The sequence below is a fragment of the Myiozetetes cayanensis genome, unplaced genomic scaffold (assembly GCF_022539395.1).
Source record: "Myiozetetes cayanensis isolate MyiCay16 unplaced genomic scaffold, myiCay2020 scf1, whole genome shotgun sequence".
Taxonomy (NCBI): domain Eukaryota; kingdom Metazoa; phylum Chordata; class Aves; order Passeriformes; family Tyrannidae; genus Myiozetetes; species Myiozetetes cayanensis.
This window is the reverse complement of record NW_026086604.1, coordinates 35,983,980-35,990,256: the sequence shown is the minus strand read 5'-3', so window position 1 is coordinate 35,990,256 and position 6,277 is coordinate 35,983,980. Positions and strand designations below refer to the sequence as shown.

Sequence of the window (6,277 nt, the reverse complement as noted above, 5' to 3'; positions counted from 1 at the left end):
CAGGTTTAGGGAGGCATGGTGCTCACTAAGAGCACTCTGGTATGGACAAATGGGAGCCCATGACCACAGCCCAGAGTGCAAAGCACATCCCACCATGGTTTGAAGTCAAGATAAGAGTTTAAAGCCTCTATGTTTTTCTGGGAGCTTCAGAAAACTACAGAGGAATCCAAAGAACATGTTGCCTGCAGAAGAAAGATCATCAACAGCAGACATCCTGCCCCAACTCACCTTCCTTTTCCCAAGAGCTGGATTTCTTCCTTTACCCAACACCTTCTTATAGTTTACCAGAAGCCTTTGGAGCCAGCTTTTGCCTGATGAGGCACATAGCTGCTTTTAAGCATTATGTCATTGATTTCTTGATCAACAAGTGTCTATCTGCTCAATGCCCCTTGGAAAGTTATAACTCACATTTCTAATAAATCTTTGAAACTATGTGGAGCATTATGTACTTAATATTTACCTTCAAAAATACTTCCAGATAGCAATCTGATTCAGAATTTTAGCACCTAGAGACTTGAAGAGGAAGTTATTAATTTAGGGCCTTACACTACCTCAGAACACCTTTATCAGTTTTTATGATTCCTTAAAAATGTTAATACAAAGGCAGGCATGTGGAACTCTAATTGGAGAGCAGCAGAGCCTTGTCACACTCAATAAAACCTCTCATGGGTGCAGTGTAACTGAAGTAATACACTGAGAACCCTTCCCACAAATTTCTCCCTGTGGATTCCTACCAAAACCAGAAAGAACAACTTGATTTTTCTCAACACACCATGAATGTGGGTTGACCAATCTTTAATCAGAGTGAGTGTGTTTTGTGAATGAATTTGTTGTTATAATTAGATCTAGTTCTTAAGAAAAGATGCAGTTGTAAGTATTTTTACCAATGTTTTCTTTTTCTTTCAAAGCCAACCCTAGAAAAGAAAAAAAAAAACACTGACAAATGTTGAAACAAATTTACTAACCTCAATTCCTCAGTAGCAGTATTTATATGACTAGAAGTTCACTGAACAAGGCAATGCTTGAAAGAACAGCAAACACAGGAAGGGAGCACAGGAAAGGGAAATAATGGACTTTTTGGTGGAGACATTACATCATTTGCTTTGCAATGTATCCGTACTTCACAGCCAAAATAATATCAGCCAGCTCCAAGATAAGGAATGTGTTTATTTAGAGAATAAATATAGTTCAGATTTCATCATAATGTCAATATTTGCCATATTACTACTACAGTTCCTGTCAGTTAACACTCAGTAGTTAATAATATGTTGTGTGCAAAGGGACAAGATCTTCTGAATGAGCTGTGGATATAACCTGAGAATTATCAGGTTCAGAACATAGTTCACTGCACTTTTGGAGGGTTCTTTCATTGCTGGGTGAAAGAAGACAGGAACAGGTCTTCACCTGGCAGAAATCAGTTGACTTCCACCTCACACAGCTTTGTTTTGTTTTCCCAAGATTTTAGTATCAAACCTAGTAATTTGAACAAATTATCAGGCTCCTGTCCAAAACTGCAGACAGTCCAGCCTGATCATTCCAGGACACTGCAGCAGAGACTTCTCCCTGGCCTGTGGTATGATGTGGATCAGTGGGAGGCCAGGCTTTGGGGATCAGTGAGTTGGGGTTGGGCTCTGTCCGTGGCTGCTTGGGGAGTCCTTGTTGAAGGCAGAGAGGCAGCATCCAGTGAAGCTGCTACATCCACATGCTGGGGACACTGCAGATGAAAAATGTGGTTTTGGACAGCACCGAAATCACGAATCCATTGACTAGATATTTGGGTTATATTTCTTTAAATGTGGGCAGAAGATGGAGAGGGACTCCTTAAACATAACCCAAAGAAATACAAGTTTCTATGGGAGCAATGTGCCAATTGCTGCTCTGCTGAGCCCAAAATAAACAGATGACCTCATGGTGGGCTGCCTTGCTGTACATTTTCTATGTATTTATTGCAATGCATGCTGCCAAGGGGCATCTCCAAAGGAAGCACTTGTTTCTGCATTATACCCAGTTATGAACACAGTAAGTGCTCAGCAGTATCTGCTCCCCCTCACCCAGTTCATATGGTGTGTGGGTTTGTCCTATTGTTTCTGATGCCCCTAACACACACACAAAAATGACTCAGAGAGTTCCTAAGTCATTACTCAGCAGCAGCTCTGCCCATAACCCTTGACAAGGTGGATTAAGGATGCCTTCTGACACTGCATTTACCATTGCCTGGGGATGACTTTTGACTGATGATTGATCTGCTCCGAGGGAGTAACCTCCCCTTTGCAAACTCTCAGTTTGCATCTTCATTGTTCTGCAGCCTGGAGCTCGCCATCTGTGCCTCTGGGGTTCTTCCACTCACAAAAGTCTCTGCATAAACCTGCCCACTCATGCTAGTACAGCAGGCCTCACTAATAGCTATGGTGATCAAAGCTACTGCCCCCCATATTACGGACTTCGTCCTTCAGATCTTGGTGTTCCACAGCAATTAGAAGTTATGAGCTTGACTAGCTAGTTTAGACTCCCACTGCCTTATCTGCTCTGTCAGGTAAGTCATGTGTGGCCCAGCATTGCAATCCCCATGCTGTGCAGTGAGCCCAGAACATGTAGAGTAGGTCCCAGACCACCATCCTCAGCAATGTAAAGAACAAATGAAACTGTCATAATTCACAGGAGAACAAAGGCTGATAATTTTCTGCCTGAACAGAACACTTCTTTGCAAAGTGCCAAGACCCATCAAGTACAAAATAATCCAGACAATTCTGTTTATTGTTATATTCCTTAGTTCCAAACTGTCCTTTATTTCAGTAAGGTTCCTAGTAATGCAAATGTCATTCAACTTTATTCAGATAAACCATGTTAAGTGTATATGTTTGGCAGAGAAGTACTCCTTTCTGCCAAAAAAATAAATCTGAATTTGTATAATACTCTTTGTGAACAATCAATGTTTTTCTTAGCTTTACAGAACGCACCTCCCCTCTACAGAAAAAATGGTTACTGACAGCAGAAGAGATGATATGAAATAAAATTAAATCTAATATTCAAAACAATAATGAGTATTTCTACATGTTAGCATTCATACCAAGCTTAAAATCAGTACTACTTGGATCACAGATGACTATTTAATGCTATGGCAAAGTAACAATAAAAGCAATTATAACTATCATTTAAAAATAATTAACAGTGAGAACTGGAAGATTTAATGTGTTTTCTTCTTTTAATGTACAGCCCCATTCACAGAATTTCACTGGACCATGTGGACAGACCAACTGTCACAGCTGTCTATCAAGGCTGAATTAGATGAAGACAAACAATACAGGCTTTGTGGTTCAGCTGAAGCAGCAGCCTCAGAAAGTTTCCATTTCTCATCTGCGGGCACTGTGGGAGCATTGTCTTCCCCCTCTCTGAAAAGAGAATGGAACAATTATGTTACTGAAATTCCTCCACAGTGGGTCTGAAAGACTGTTTATGTCCAGCCAGGGAGACAGGGAAAACCAAAAGCTGGGATTTCATGACAGCAGGTGGGAGCAGTTTCAGGGTATATACTTTAGTGACATAATGGTCCTGATTCTTCTCTTTCAGGGTAAAGCCAGTGCTGGAAGATTTACTAGCAATGGAGGAAATGGTAGTAAAAATGCAAAGTTAAATGCGGTGGTAAAATTATTAATGCAAACCAAAGTTTTACAATTGGCTTACTGAATCAATCTGGTAATTGATTCTAACGTGGTGTGCATCGCAGTAAACTAGAAAGAAAAGTACACTAGTCACAGAGAATTTTTTACCATTTACTGTTTTAGGGGCCCTACCAGATGAAGTGCTGAGTACTCAGCTCTTACGGGAGTCGGATGGGCTCAGGAGACAGAAAGCAATCACCCAATTTTTTCTAATGGCAGTAATATTCTTATTCATTAGCAGCAGCGACTAATCAATACTCCATTTCATGCAAGTACATATTCATGTGCTTTGGCATAACCTTAAGAAATCAGCTGCTCAGGTTACTCCAATGCTCTCAGTTCAGAAGTGCCAAACCATTTCATTCTGTTGTACTAATAATGTCCTTTTTTTTTTTCCTGAGGATATTTTAGTGCTAACTATAACTCAGTTCATATACAGAAACAATCTGTAAGTACCTGGGTGCAAATAATCATCTAGGGCTACAAGGAAAAGTCAATATATTTTAAAGAGTTCCCACTCTTTTCCTTAAAGAGGAAGGGAGAGTAGAGGCTGTCAGCCACCATCAGCACTGCTAAGAAATCAATCTTGCCTACACAGAGACAATGTGTGTCATGATTTGCATGTGCTCCCTGGTTGTCATTCAATACCCCCCAAAAAAGTCGTCTGGCAGTAACATCATTTGATGGTCCACTTGAAGAACTTTCTACAAGCTGCCTTCTAAGGAAGGCTGTAAATCCTTCACACAGCAGCTCATTTTAGCCAAGGTTACACTCCACATAATAGCACAGAGGATTCTCAGTCCTTCCTGGGGTTTGGTATGATGGTGTAACATAAAAAAAAACCCAAGTAATAATAACAATTCTTCATCTCTGGAAAAACTCTTGGCATGGTTTTCAGTGGGCTACTGATACAAGAAACTAACCCACTCATTGAAGTGAACAGAAGGCTTCCATTTGCGTGGTCAGCAGGTACTGGATCAGTGACTAAGACTGAAAAATCTGAGTGAGAAAGCTTGAAAGAAGCCAACACCTTTGTGTTCTTAAGGTTCCATATAGGCAAATTAATGCTGTGACACAGTGACACTTTCTCAATCTCAATTAGTGCTAAACTAATTGAGAAAACTGTTTTATACACTGCAGTGAGTAGTATCTCGCTTATTTCTTGGATAATCCCTGGTGTGATGTAAGGGTGATTGAGTACCTAATTACTCCTTAATTGAATGCACATTTTGTACATTTTTAGCTAGTTCAAGCTTAATGCTTTTAGTCCAAAAGTCAAGTCAGTGAAATTAAGTTGAACTGGGATTTGGGCAGCTATTGTAGTAATGGATTACTTTTGGAAAGGAGCCTAATTACAAGCCAGTCTAAAGATTTCAGATGTGTTTGTTATAGAAATACTTAATGTATTGTCTGACAAAAGACTGATTCTATATATTGGTAGTGTTGTTATTCATGTTTACCATTTATTCTTGTTTCACAGTAATTTTTCGACCATGCTAAATAAATAGCACTGTTCCATAATATATAAGGTCAAGTGACACACTACTCAGGCTAAAGGTTTATGTAGATATGAAAATATCTGCTCCTCTTACTCTGTTGAAAAAATTTTTGGAAAGGCAATATTTGAGCTACAATTAATGTGTGTACTATAACCAGAAAACTGCCTAGATACCTTGCTTGTTTATAAATTATATTTCTGCCCCTGTAATTTCCTTTTCTTGGGTTGAGTACTACATCTATTAAGTAGAGTCCCACTGCTTCTGGTCCCACTGCTTTTCTCTACAGATAAGAAAACCATTACCCAAGAAAGCCTTTCAGGATCAGTGCCATGAAGTGTAAATACCTGCAAAATCTGAGAGCTGTTATCACAATACCCTTGGTTAAAAAAAAAAAATATTAACAAGGTCAATCAAAATTCAGAAATCAGTGTCAGAATGTAAAAAAAAAATTATGTTTCCAAGAAAATTTATATCTAATCCTTTCATATAATAATTTAAAGTACCTCTATTCCTTACAGAGAAAATTTTCTTGTACAAAACTAGGATAAATGCAACACTTTAAATTTTATCTCAGAAACAGAGAGAGCAGTAGGAGCAAAGATAAGGCCAAGCTGACATATTTTTAAGAACCGAAGGTCCCAATGTTCCTATAGCAATAGAGAGAACTTATTTAAAAGAGAAGATATAAGAAAACTTCCATGAAAAGGATTATTTTTCAAAGTCTTCCAAAAGTGTTGAGAAAGTGCAAATAAAGAGACTATGAAGAACTTAAATATGATGGCCAGAATAATATATCTTTCCATCTGATAAGGAGGAAGTAAGATGCCCCACTGCAGTAGCCTTAGGTCAAGATCACTACACAAGATCAAAAACTATGCTCTGCTACTTAAAAGTAGTTAATCTGCTTTTTGGAGAACTATTCCACCTATTTTGTCTTACCATATTCCTTATCATAATTGTTCACACAATGTCTCTATTTTGTTTCCTTATAAAAGGATCTTGCCTTCTCCTCCTTAACACTATGATAAATCAAAAAGTATAGGAATTTTAAAAAAAAATCAAAAGAAATGGGTGGCAAAACGCATTTGATACTGACTAAACATTAGCATTACCCTATAG

General features: G+C 38.6%; 1 protein-coding gene across 1 annotated transcript in view; it reads right to left on the bottom strand.

Moving 5' to 3' along the window:
• Nucleotides 1-2,745: 2,745 nt before the first annotated feature.
• The window catches only part of CA8 (carbonic anhydrase 8), a 50,099-nt gene continuing 46,567 nt past the window's right edge, over nucleotides 2,746-6,277 (bottom strand). The window contains exon 9 of the mRNA XM_050329098.1: nucleotides 2,746-3,389. The gene's annotated coding sequence lies outside the window, so the exon portion shown is untranslated. The remainder of the gene's footprint in view (nucleotides 3,390-6,277) is intronic.